Source organism: Histoplasma capsulatum (assembly GCF_000150115.1).
Source record: "Histoplasma capsulatum G186AR genomic scaffold supercont2.11, whole genome shotgun sequence".
Taxonomy (NCBI): domain Eukaryota; kingdom Fungi; phylum Ascomycota; class Eurotiomycetes; order Onygenales; family Ajellomycetaceae; genus Histoplasma; species Histoplasma capsulatum.
This window is the reverse complement of record NW_025544811.1, coordinates 703,352-718,540: the sequence shown is the minus strand read 5'-3', so window position 1 is coordinate 718,540 and position 15,189 is coordinate 703,352.

Below are 15,189 nucleotides of genomic sequence, written 5' to 3'. Positions count from 1 at the left end.
AATTTTTGATGAAGATATCTGTAATAACTTCAGTATTTATCTTATTATAGAGCTGCAGTATCACATTCTTACTGAGATGATTAATAATAACTAGAATATTTGTGAAACTGCTACTTTTGAGTAAGGAAATTATAAAATCAATAACTATATTACATCAAGTTCATTCAGAGACAGGCAGAGATTTCAGTATTTCTTTTCAACATTTATATTATACTGTTATTAAGCTGCAGTGATTGCAATTGTATACAAATCAGTATACATTCTTCAATATATTCAGTCAATAGAATTCTTAAGTAATGATACTGTATATAATTTCACACTCTGAATATTCAATCATCAGTAAGTTGTGAATATCTTGTATAATTCATATTTGTAAGAGTTCTGAATCAGAGATTCATCATCTATCTCAGAAATATAGACAGTTATTATTATTAATTGAATATATTAAGATGTTTGTTCTTAAATATACATTTGTGGAGAATCAGAGTGCTTTGCTTTGTACAGCTTTTATAGTCTGTTGTCAGAATTCATTCATCTCTACTATTTACTTTCATTATTCTTTGAGCAAAGATTTCTGAGCTTGAAACAGATTAATATGTATACAGAAGCTATCTGATCATATAAGACTTTCTATAATCACAGAATTAATTAACTAATATTCTCAGTATTTTCATCTATCATCTAAATTATCAGAGAATATATTTTATTTTTGATGGAATAGAGTATCTGCAAGAGCATTCTCTGTCTCTGATCAGTAACAGATTGTGAATAAGAAACAGCTAAGAAACAATAATCAGTATATATACCTCTCTGTAAGCTTACAAATGATTGTGAAGTATTCTAGATTTTTATAATCAGTGACAATCTTGACCTTCTCTATACTTACAAGTTTGAATTTTCATTTTTCAAAACATTATATAATCATCAGAAGCTTCTTGTTGTAGATCTTATAGTTATATTCAGCAGGTAATATTTTCTTCAAGATAAAGATACAGAGTTATAGAACATCTTTATTATTATATTATATCAGCACTCTGCTCATCACATAATCTGAGACATCTATTTCAAAAATTGTATACTTATTCAAGTCAAATAATTACAGCATTGAAGTGATTGTGAATATATACTTCAACTTCTTGAAAGCAGCATCTGCTTCAGTGGTTCATTGAAATACAGTATTCTTTCATATCAAATCCATTAGTGATTGTACAATATTCAAAAAGTTCTTGATAAACTTTCAATAGAAGTTGACAAATTCTAGAAAACTTCTAATCTCTTTTATTAAAACAGATGTCTCTCAGTTGAGAATTGCTTCTATCTTTTTAGAATTCATTTGTATATCTCTTTCAGCTTTGATGATAAATTCTAGATAGATTATAGACTTGATCTTAAAATCACACTTATCAATATTCATTTATAGTTCTGCTTCTTATAAATAGTCAAATATTTGTTATATATACTTGCAGTATTCAGCAAGCAATCCATCAGTGAAGATCAGAATATTATTTATATACACTGATGCAATTTTATCAAGTAGATCTTATAGAGCTCAGTTGATATATTTCTGAAACATGCTGAGAGCATTCACTAGCTCAAAGAAAGTCACTGTTTATTTGTATAGTTCATAACACATGCAAAAGACAGTTAGTCATTCATCATCTTCATTAATTCTTATCTTATAGAAGGTCACAGAGATGTCAAGCTTCATAAATCATTTTGCTTTTTCTATTTATTCAAGCATTTCATTGATAAGTGAAAGAGAATATCAGTCTTTTTGTATAATTTTGTTGAGTTCTCAATAGTCAATATAGAATCATAAATCTTTATCTAATTTCTTTATGAATAGTATAGATGCTGTAGCAGATGAATTGCTGATGTAGATAAAGTCTTTGTTCAGTAGTTCATTAAGTATTTTTTGTAGAACAAGAAACTTATTATATAATATACTGTAGAGAGAACCTCAGAGTAATTGCAGATTCTTATCATCTTTTTTAATAAGTTTGATTATATAATCTATACTGCACTCTCAGTAAAAGAGAAGCTTTTCAGCTGCTTCTTCATCAAATATATCTGCAAAGTTTTTATATATTTCAGAGAGTTTCTTGCAGAGCTTCTTGAAGTTCTTGAGCTCTAATTTTTCTAACACTTTCTTAATATCTGCTATACTAGTGGTGAACATCTGAATATTTTTCTTCTTATACACTCAGTAGATTAACAACTTGAACACTTCTGCTGATATCTGAATGAGATTGATAATTCTATCAATATTTTTTTTATAGACACAGTCATCTTCTGAGAAAATAAGACAATGATTATACATATCTAACAAGGTTTCAAACTTTATAAGTTATAACAGATTGAGTATTAAATCATACTCAAGATTCTGTACTTTGTATGCAAAAACACTCTTCTTTTTATATTGTAATGAGCATGCCATCAATTAAGCAGATATTACTGATGTTGTAGATTAAACTATTTGCACTGTCTGTGTAGTTTGTATGATCTGTTTCAACAACACTATCAATGAGCTTGACACTATTCTGATAACAGTTTATAAATCAATTAAAAAAAGAAAAAGAAAGAAGATCAGAAGAAGAGATTGTATGAGAGGATTCTTATAGATAAGAAAATTAAAGTGAAAGAAATATTGAAGATTATACTCTGAAGAAGCACAGAGTGAAAGAATTATTAGAGTATTAAGATGTGTATGATTGTGAAGTGGAATTGCAAGAAGATGTGAGAGAACTTTATAAATGTACATAAGTATGTGAGCATGTGGTAGAGAGTTGATTGTGTAAGTTAACTATCAATGAGTACTAATCTATCACATTATCTCTCTCTACTGAAGTGAGCAAGAATTTATAGACATTGAGTGCAGCAGTGTTTTTTATAACAGATATGAGTTTTCAGATTGAACAATCATATTCTATTCATTTGATAAGATATTTGTAATAATAATGATTGATTCTGTCACTAAGAATTGCTTCAATTTCTTATTCAAGTTCATTGTCTTCTTCTACAATGACAGATGATTGTCAGTTGAAAGTCTTTTACAAGAGAAATAAATTCTCAGCTGTAGATTGAAGCAGATTTATATGAAAAATATTATAAATATCAGATAAAATATTCAGTTGATAGTTGTGAATATCTAACACTTCTACTATTATATATTTGATATAATGATAGTTCAGTGTATGTAAGAGGCAGTCTATTCTTATATTTCTGAGATCTAGTCAAACTTTGTCTTCTATATTATATTGAGTTACAGAACTTCTTTTAATATTTACTTAATTTTTGTAGTTCTGTTGAGTACTAGCTATCAAAGCTTCAGTCTATTCATAAACTTTCTTAAACTTACTGATTATATTCTCTGCTGCTTATATAGAACTGCAGATATATATAATCTCTCAGAGAATTTCAGAGAAGTTCAGAATTTCTAAATTATAATTATATAGAAGAAAAAATAAGCTTACATCTGTTGTAGTAGAATCTTGACTGTTTATAATAATCTCAGTATATAACAGTAGATTACTTCAGTCATCTTATATGTAGTTGCAGAACTTTCAGAGAATATTTTTAACTGTTTATATTATTTTCTCAATAGCTTCATCAGTTTCTGAGTAATACACTGTTGACAACTTTCACTCAATTCTCAGTAACTGATATATATAAGTTCAAAGTATGCTCATAAACTGACTGTCTCTATCTGATACAATAAATGAAGACAGACTGTGTATACAATAGAATGAGCTTCTGATAAAGATATCTGTAATAACTTCAGTATTCATTTTATTACAGAGCTGTAGTATTACATTCTTGTTAAGTCAGTCAACAATGATTAAGATATTTGTAGAATCTTCACTTTCAGATAAGAAAACTATAAAATTAATGATTATATTATATCAAATTTACTTGAAGACAGATAGAGATTTCAGTATTTTTTTTCAGTATTCATACTATACTGTTACTGAGCTGCAGTGATCACAGTTGTATATGAACTGATATATATTTTTTAATATATTCAGTCAGTAGAATTTTTGAGTGATAATACTGTATATAATTTTGTACTCTGAGTACTCAGTCATTGATAAATCATGAATTTCTTATATGATTTATATTTATAGAGATTCTGAATCAGAGATTCATTGTCTATTTTAAAAGTATAAGCAGTTGTCATCATCAATCAAGCATACTGAGATATCTGTTCTTGAGTATACATCTGTGGGGAATTGAGATGCTTTACTTTATACAGTTTCAGTGATCTGTTGTCAGAGTTCATTTACTTCTACTGTTTATCTTCATTGCTTTTCAAGTGAGAGATCTTGAGTTCAGAACTGATTAACATGTATATAGAGTTTATCTGATTGTATAAAACTTTTTATAATTATAAAGTCAATTAATCAATGCTTTCAGTGTTTTCATCTGTTATTCAGATCATCAGATAATATGTCTTATTCTCAGCAGAACAGAATATTTACAAGAGTGTTCTCTATTTCTAATCAGTAACAGATTGTGAATAAAAAACAGCTGAGAAACAATGATTAATATATATGTCTTTCAGTAAGCTTACAAGTGATTGTGAAGTACTTCAGATTCTTATAATCAGTGATAATTTCAAACTTCTCAATACTTATGAGTTCAGACTCTCATTCTTCAAGACATTATATGATTATTAAAAGCTTCTTATCATAAATTTTATAGTTGTATTCAGTGGATGATATTTTTTTTGAGATGAAGGCACAGAGTTGTAGAATATCTTCATTATTATATTGCATCAGTGCTCTGTCTATTATATAATCTGAAGCATCTGTTTCAAAAATTGTATACTTATCTGAGTTGAATAATTGCAGCATTGAAGCACTTGTGAATATATACTTCAGCTTCTTGAATACTGCACTTGCTTTGTTAATTTATTGAAATACAGCATCTTTTCAGATTAAATCTGTTAGTGGTTATATAATATCAGAGAAGTTCTTGATAAATCTTCAGTAGAAGTTGATGAATTCTAGAAAGCTTCTAGCTTCTTTTATTAAGACTGATATCTTTCAATTAAAAATTGCTTTCATCTTCTTGAGATTCATGTATATGTCTCTTTCAGCTTCAATGATGAACTCTAAGTAGATTGTAGACTTAGTCTTGAAGTTGCACTTATCAATATTCATTTATAGTTCTGCTTTTTGTAGATGATCAAGTATTTGTTGTATATGCTTGCAGTGCTCAGCAAGCAATCCATCAGTGAAGATCAGAATATTATTCATATATACAGAAGCAATCTCATCAAGTAGATTTCATAAAATTCAGTTAATATATTTCTGAAATGTATTTGAAGTATTCACTAGTTCAAAAAAAGTTACTGTTCATTCATATAGTCTGTAATGTGTATAAAAGACAGTTAGCTATTTATCATCTTCATTAATTCTTATCTTATAGAAGGCCACAGAGATGTCAAGCTTCATAAACCATTTTGTCTTTTCTATTCACTTGAGTGTCTCATTAATGAGTGGGAGAGGATATTGATTCTTTTACATAATCTTGTTAAGTTTTCAGTAGTTGATACAGAATTATAAGCTTTCTTCTAATTTCTTCATGAATAGTACAGAGGCTGCAGTGGGTGAATTGCTAACACAGATGAAGCTTTTATTATAATGAGTATGCTACTGATTAAGCAGATATTATCAATATTGCAGATTAAACCATTCATACTGTCTATACAGTTCATATAATCTGTTTCAATAACACTATCAACAGACTTGACACTATTCTGATAACAGTTTACAAATCAATTAAAAAAAGAAAGAGAAAGAAGATCAGAGAAAGGAGTTGTATAAGAGGATTTTTATAGACAAAAGAATTGAAGTGAAAGAAATATTGAAGATTGTGCTTTGAAGAAATATGGAGTGGAAGAATCATTAGAGTATTAAGATATATACAATTGTGAGACAGAATTGTGAGAAGGTGTGGAAGAACTTTATAAATGTGTGTGAGTATATGAGTGTGTGGTAGAGAATTGATTGTGTAAGTTAACTGCTAATGAGTGCTAATCTGTCATATTATCCCCCTCTACTGAGATGAATGAGGATTTATAGATATCAAATGTGATGATGTTCTTTATAATGAATATGAGTTTTCAGATTGAACAATCATATTCTATTCATTTAATAAGATATTTATGATGGTGATGATTGATTCTATTGCTGAGAATTGCTTCAATTTTCTATTTGAGTTCATTATCTTCTTCTATAATAACAGATGATTGTCAGTTGAAAGTCTTCTGCAAGAAGAATGAGTTTTTAACTGTGAGTTGAAGCAGATTCATATAAAAAACATCATGAATGTCAGATGAAGTGTTCAGTTGATAGTTGTGAATATCTAATACTTCTACTATTATATATTTGATATAACAGTAGTTCAGTATATATGAGAAGCAGTTTATTCTTATATTTCTGAGATCTAGTCAAATCTTATCTTCTATATTATATCAGATTGTGAAACTTCTTCTAATATTTGCTTAGTTCTAATAGTTCTGCTGAGTGCTAGCTATTGAAGTTTTGATTTATTTATAAACTTTCTTGAGCTTACTGATTATATTCTCTATCACTTACACAGAACTGCAGATATATATAATCTCTCAGAGAATCTCAGAGAAGTTCAGAATTTCTAAATTATAATTATATAGAAGAAAGAATGAGCTTACATCTGTTGTAGCAGAATCTTGACTATTTATAATAATCTCAGTATATAACAGCAGATTACTTCAGTTATCTTGTATATAATTGCAGAACTTTTAAAGAATATTCTTAACTGTCTATATCATTCTCTCAGTAGCTTCATCAGTTTCTGAGTGATATACTGTTGACAACTTTTACTTGATTTTCAGTAGCTGATATATATGAATTCAGAGTATACTGATGAATTGACTGTTTCTGTCTGATATAATAAATGAAGATAGACTGTGTATATAATAGAATAAGCTTCTGATGAAGACATCTGTAATAATCTCAGCATTCATTTTATCACAGAGCTGCAGTATTATATCTTTGCTGAGTTGATCAACAATAATCAGAATATTTATAGAATCTTCACTCTTGAGTAAGAAAACTGTAAAATTGATAGCTATATTATATCATATTTATTCAGATATAAATAGCAGCTTTAGTATTTCTTTTTAATGCTTGTGCTATGCTGTCACTGAGCTATAGTAATCACAATTATGTATGAACTGATGTATATCTTTTGATATATCTGATCAGTAGAATTTTCAGATAATGATACTGTATATAATTTTACACTCTGAGTATCTGATTATTGATGAGTCATGAATTTTTTGCATGATTTATATTTATAGAGATTCTGAATCAGAGACTCATCATCTATTTTGAAAGTATAGACAGTTATTATCATTGATTGAGCATGCTGAGATATCTGTTTTTGAGTATATATCTATAGAAAATCAGAGTACTTTGCTTTATACAGCTTCTGTGATCTATTATCAGAATTCATCTGTCTCTGCTGCTTACTTCTATTACTTTTTGAGTGAAGATTTCTGAGCTTGAAATAGATTAACATGTATATGAAAGCTATCTGATCATATAAAACTTCTTATAATCACAGAGTTGATTAATTGATGTTCTCAGTGTTTTCATCTATTGTCTAGATTGTTAAAGAGTATGTTTTATTCTTAGCAGAATAGAATATCTGCAAGAGTATTCTCTGTCTCTGATTGATAATGAATTGTAAATGAGAAACAGCTAAGAAACAGTGATCAGTGTATATGTCTCTCTGTAAGCTTATAAGTGATTGTGAAGTATTCTAGATTCTTATAATCAGTGATAATTTCAAACTTCTCTACACTCATAAGCTCAGATTTTCATTTTTTGAGACATTATATGATTGTCAGAAACTTCTTGTTATAGATCTTATAGTTGTATTCAGTGAGTGATATTTTCTTTGAGATAAAGATGCAGAGTTATAGAACATTTTTATTGTTATATTATATTAATACTCTGCTCATCATATAATCTGAGACATCTATTTTAAGAATTGTATACTTATCTGAGTTGAATGATTGTAGCATTGAAACAGTCATGAATATATGCTTCAACTTCTTGAAGACAGTGTCTGCTTTGATAGTTCATTGAAATACAGCATTCTTTTATATCAAATCTATTAGTGATTGTATAACATCTGAAAAGTCTTTGATAAATCTTCAATAGAAGTTGACAAATTCTAGAAAACTTCTAGTCTTTTTTATCAAGATAGATGTCTCTCAGTTGAGAATTGCTTTCATCTTTTTAGAATTCATTTATACATCTCTTTCAGCTTCAATGATAAATTCTAAATAGATTATAGACTTGATTTCAAAGTTATATTTATTGATGTTCATCTGTAGTTCTGCTTCTTGTAAACAGTCAAGTACTTGTTATATATACTTGCAGTATTTAATAAGTGATTCATCAGTGAAGATCAGAATATTATTCATGTATACTGATACAATCTCATTAAGTAGATTTTATAGAGCTCAGTTAATGTATTTCTGAAATATACTAGAGGTATTCACTAACTCAAAGAAAATCACTGTTCATTTGTATAGTCTGTAATATATATAAAAAATGATTAGCTATTTATCATCTTTATTAATTCTTATCTTATAGAAGGCTGCAGAGATGTTGAGCTTTGTAAATCATTTTATTTTTTCTATTCATTTGAGTATCTCATTGATGAGTGAGAGAGAATATTGATTTTTTTGTGTAATCTTATTAAGCTTTTGATAATTGATGCAGAATTGTAGATCTTTATCTAATTTCTTTGTAAATAGTATAAGTGCTGCAGTAGATGAATTGTTAATATGAATGAAGCTCTTGTTCAGTAATTCATTGAGTGTTTTTTATAGAATAAAAAGCTCATCACACAATATACTGTAGAGAAGATCTTAAGATGATTGTGAATTCTTATCATCTTTCTTAATAAGCTCAATTATATAATCTATACTGCACTCTCAGTGAGAGGGGAGTATCTCAGTCATTTTTTCATCAAATACATCTGTGAAGTCTTTGTATATTTCAGAGAGTTCTTTGCAGAGCTTCTTGAGATTTTTGAGCTCTAATTTTTCTAACATTTTCTTGATATTCATCATGCTAACAGTGAACATCTGGACATTTTTCTTTTTATATACTTGATGAGTTAACAACTTAAACACTTTCACTGATATTTGAGTGAGATTAGTAGTTCTATCAACATTCTTTTTGTAGACATGATTATCTTCTGAGAAAATAAGATAACAGTTATATATATCTAACAAGATTTCAAATTTTATAAGTTATAATAGATTGAGTATTAAATCATACTCAAGATTCTGTACTTCATATATGAAAATACTCTTCTTCTTATATTCTTCTATATTGATATTGAATCTTATTATATTGTAGAAGATGAATCCTCTAGAATCATTAAATTCACTCAGTTTATATAATTCAGAGAAAGAAATACACTGAAGCTTATACTTCTCTATCAGCTGAGTATTTATAAAAACATAATAAAGAAAACTACTGTCTACCATTGTGTGTATATTGACTAGATTATTTATAATAATAGAAATTATAATTATATTCACTTGTATCTTCTGCTCAAATCTTCAGCTGATTTGTTGTTTCTTGAGTTTTTATTCATATTTTAGAGCAAGAGCTCTTCTTTTCCCTGTTCTTATCTATTCACAGATGATACAGTGTTCACATATGTGAGAGATCAACTTGGAAGAACTGTATTTGAGCACTGATTCACAAAGTATTCTGACTTATTGCAGTGTATACAGACTTCTCTGGCAATTTGATTGATAATATTCTTATCTGAGATATTGAAAACTCTTGAGCATCTGATGTTCACATGAGAAATTCAGTCCATTGACTCTGATTTGAATGTGAGGATTGTTGTGAGATGATTTGAAATATACACATTCATTTGATGAAATTCTTTGTGATTCTGAAATATATGAAATTGAGACAGATTGTTATCAAGTAGACAGAGATCTGCACAGTATTCACTGTATATTGAGAGTTTTGAATACTCTATACTTTGATTATACAGCTAGAAATTCAAATTCTTGAACAGTATATTAATTTTAATAACATCATTTCAGTTCTGCTCATCTGCTTCTAAGAGTTTGTAATTGAATTCAGATAAATAGATTGTTAATATAATGTTCTTCTGATAAGTCTCATTTAGTCAGTCTAATACTTTAGCTTGAAGTATAGAATCAAAAAAGAGAGTATCAAACTGTTGAAAAACTAGCTCTGATATACACTGATTATCTGAGCAGTAGCTCATTTAAAATTGAAATTTTACTAATATATTGCCATCTAATCTACTGTGAATATATTATACTTGATTTGATAATAAATCTATTGCTTGATCATTGATATTCAACTTGATGTTTGTTTTTAACTTTTATATAAGATATAACACTAGATCTTCTGTGTATCTGTTGAGAATTGAAAGCTTCTCTCTTGAGAGTTTCTTGTGAGATGTGAGTGTAGAGAGAACAGTGAATATAGATGTACTCATCTCAGTGAGCTATTATTGTAGCTCAGTTATCTGCAGTGCTTACTGCTGAAGAATACTTTATAAATCTAGATTATCATTCACTGTATTTGAATACAGCAGATGCTTATAGATCTGTTGATAACTTATTTCAGTATCTAAAGATATATAATTCTAGAGAATGAAATACTTATAGATATTCAGACTCTCACAAACATTATTTACAGTATTGTGATACTAAACTTATCAAGTTTTTTTATAAACACTATTCACAGTATTACAGTTTGTAGACATTCAGATCTCTTTATAAGACAGTTGATTGTATCACAGATGCTTAGACTCAACAGTCTATATATCTAATAATGAGAATATTCAGACTCAACAAGAAATTTATATAATAACTAGACACTCAGATCTTTTTTAATATAATTAACACACTTGAGTATAGAAACTGATAACAAGATACTCAGATCTTAAATATAATCAACACACTCAGATATAGAAACTAATAACTAGATATTCAGATCTTAAATACAGATGAATTGATTTGTAATATAACAGATATGTTATCAATTAAGCAAATATTACTGATATTACAGATTAAACTATTTATATTATCTATATAGTTTATATAATCTATTTCAACAGCACTATCAATAAACTTAACACTATTCTGATAACAGTTTACAAATCAATTAAAAAAGAAAAGAGAAAGAAGATCAGAAGAAGAGATTATATAAAAGAATTTTTATAGATAAAAAAATCAGAGTAAAAGAAATATCAGAGATTGCACTCTGAAGAAGCACAGAGTAAAAGAATTATTAGAGCATTAAAATATATACAATTGTAAAGTGAAATTATGAAAAGATGTGAAAGAACTGTAATAAGTGTGCCACTGATTAAGCAGATGTTATCAATGTTGCAGATTAAACCATTCATACCATCTATACAGTTCATACAATTCATTTCAACAGCACTATCAACAAACTTGACACTATTCTGATAACAGTTTACAAATTGATTAAAAAAGAAAAGAGAAAGAAGATCAGAGAAAGAGATTGTATAAGAGAATTCTTATAGACAAAAGAATTGAAGTAAAAGAAATATCAGAAATCATACTCTGAAGAAGTGTGGAGTGGAAGAATTGTTAGAGTATTAAGATATATACAATTGTGGAGTGAAATTGCAAGAAGATGTGGGAGAACTTCATAAGTGTATATGAGTATATAAGCACATGGTAGAGGGTTGGTTGTGTAAGTTAACTATCAATGAGTGCTAATCTGTCACAGTCACACAGATGAGTATATAGCAGAGATTCTGATAACAATTATTAAAAATGATTTCTGAAATATTTCATTAGTATTTCTTGCAATCACAACAGACAATACAGCAAACAACTTGACTATAATATAGAGTCTGAAGTGAAAACTGATATTGTACAGATGAAATGATAAATATGAATATATTTTATATATTACATACATTATACAGCTTGTTATACAAGTATTGATTAAAGTATTGAATATTGAATCTGAAAACACAGAACTGATCAGTTGTTTTGATGAGAATAATGTTGAAATTAATACTCAAATCATATTCAAATCACACACAACTCAATTCCTTCATTTAATATTATATAAGATATTTGAATATAATGAAGTTCTATCTATAAGATGACAGTCTGAGTATTTCAACTAAAAGATGCTGTAAATTATTGAGTTCAGAATTTCAAGTAAAAGAAGATTTATACTCTGAAACTTTCTGAATCAGAGTGAATGCAGTTAAAATATATTGTTGAGCTGTTGTATATCTTTTATATAATAATAAAGACTGTGTCTATTACAGTTATATCAATAATATAAGCTGTTTGATAAATATATAATAGATTATTTACTCATCTGAAAACTCAGATGATCTGTGTACAAGAAGAATAATTCTAAAATATTACTATTTCTTCAGTAATTGAAAGAGTTTAAGACAAACTTATAGAATATTATATTAGAACAAATCAGTCATTTGCTGATTACTATACTATTGCTGCTGTATTTGATTCTTCATATTAAATCAATATATATGCTTCAGAGGATTGAACTGAGAAAAAACAACAAATCTATATTAATATAGTTTGAATATACTACAATGACAACTATCAACAATATAAATAGAAGAATACACAAATTGAAGAGTCAATGAATTATAATTCTTTGATTGATAATTTTTTTTTATAATACTCAATGTAATATTAATATTGATCTGTTACTAATACTGCTTAAGAATTTGTATTTATTAATTGTCTCTGAAAATCTGATCAAACAAAATACTTGTAACACTGAATTTGACTGCTATCTATAAAATAATTCTGTTAATATAAAAGAAAAATCTATTCTGAATCTATAAAGAATGATTAGTAATCAGTACTCAATAATGACAATGATAATATATAATATTCTAACAATTTCATTGACAGAAGTTGATATAGAGAGAAAGTTGTAACAGATATACCATCAATTAAGCAGATATTACTGATGTTGCAGATTAAACTGTTTGTACTGATTTTAATTTTCTGATTGTAGTTTTTATCTATAGATAGACTTGACTTGTTTTTGAGAAGTTTGATTTATTTTCATTGATATTATGATCTTTGCAAGTGATTGATTTTTTCTTTATTTTAGTAATACTGTCTTTTATAATATTTGCTTCATTTGTTTTTAAACTGAGTTTTGTTGACTCATTGATATTCTTTTGATCTTACTTTCTTTGATTGAACAGTTTGAATAGTTGTTTGATTCTGGGCTGGAATTTTGATAATGCATGTTCTAAATTGTTTTTGTATATTAGATTATTCTTGATTTGAAAAATTCTAAAGTGTTTCAGATAGATGTCATAGTCACTGACTGTATACATCTATAATGGAAGAATAATAATAATAATAATAACTGTTTGTACTGTCTGTGCAGTTCATAGAATTCATTTCAATGATACTATCAATGAACTTAACACTATTCTGATAACAGTTTATAAATTGATTAAGAAAAGAAAGAGAAAGAGAATCAGAAGAAAAGGTTGTACAAAGAGGTTTTTATAGATAAGAGAATTGAAGTGAAAGAAATATTGAAGGTTGCACTTTGAAGAAGCATGGGGTGGAAGAATTGTTAGAGTATTAAGATGTATACAATTGTAAGATGAAATTGTAAGAAGGTATGGGAGAACTTCATGAGCATATGTGAGTATATGAGTGTATAGTAGAGGGTTGGTTGTGTAAGTTAACTATCAATGAATGCTAATCTGTCATATTATCTTCTTCTACTGAGATGGGTGAGAATTTGTAGATGTTGAGTGCAGCAGTATTCTTCATAATGAGTGTGGGTTTTCAGATTGAATGATTGTATTCTATTCATTTGACAAGATATTTGTGACAGTGGTGATTGATTCTGTCACTGAGAATTGCTTCAATTTCCCATTTGAGTTCATTGTCTTCTTCTATAATAGCAGATGGTTGCCAGTTGAAAGTCTTTTATAAGAGGAATAGATTCTCAGCCACAGATTGAAGCAGATTTAGATGAAAAATATTGTGAATGTCAGACAGAGTGTTTAGTCAATAGTTATAGATGTCTAACACTTCTACTACTGTGTATTTGATGTGATGATAGTTCAGTGTATATGAGAGATGATCTGTTTTTATATTTCTGAGATCTAGTCAAATCTTATCTTCTATATTGTATTGAGTTGCAGAACTTCTCTTGATATTTGTTTGATCTTTATAGTTTTGTTGAATACTAGTCATTGAAGTTTTGATTCATTTATGAGCTTTTTTGAGCTTGCTGACTATATTCTCTGCCACTTATACAGAACTGCAGATGTATATAATCTTTTAAGAGATCTCAGAAAAGTTCAGAATTTCTAAATTGTAACTATATAGAAGAAAGAACAGACTTACATCTGTTGTGACAGAATTTTGACTATTTATAATGATCTTGATATATAACAGCAGATTGCTTCAGTCATCTTGTGTGTAGTTGCAGAACTTTCAGAGAATATTTTTTATTGTCTATATTATTCTCTCTGTAGCTCTGTCAGTCTCTGAGTGATATATTATTAACAATTTCCACTTAATTTTTAGTAGCTGATATATATAGATTCAGAGTGTGCTGATGAATTGACTGTCTCTATCTGATACAATAGATAAAAACAGACTGTGTATATAATAGAATGAACTTCTGACAAAGATAATCACAATAACTTCAGTATTCATCTTATTGTAGAACTGCAGTATTATACTCTTACTAAGTTAATTGACAATGACTAAGACATTTGTAGAATCTTCACTTTTGAGTAAGAAAACTGCAAAATTGATGGCTATATCATGCCAAGTTTGCTTGGGAACAGATAGAGATTTCAGCATTTTTTTTTGATATTTGTATCATGCTGTCACTGAGCTGCAGCAATTACAGTTGTATATAAACTGATATATATCTTTTGATATATCTGATCAGTAGAATTTTTGAGTGATGATGCTGTATATAATTTCACACTCTGAGTATCTGATCATTGATAAGTCATAAATTTCTTGTATAATCTGTGTTTATAGAGATTCTGAATTGAGAATTCATCATCTGTCTCAAAAGTATAAGCAGTTGTCATCATTGATTGAGCATA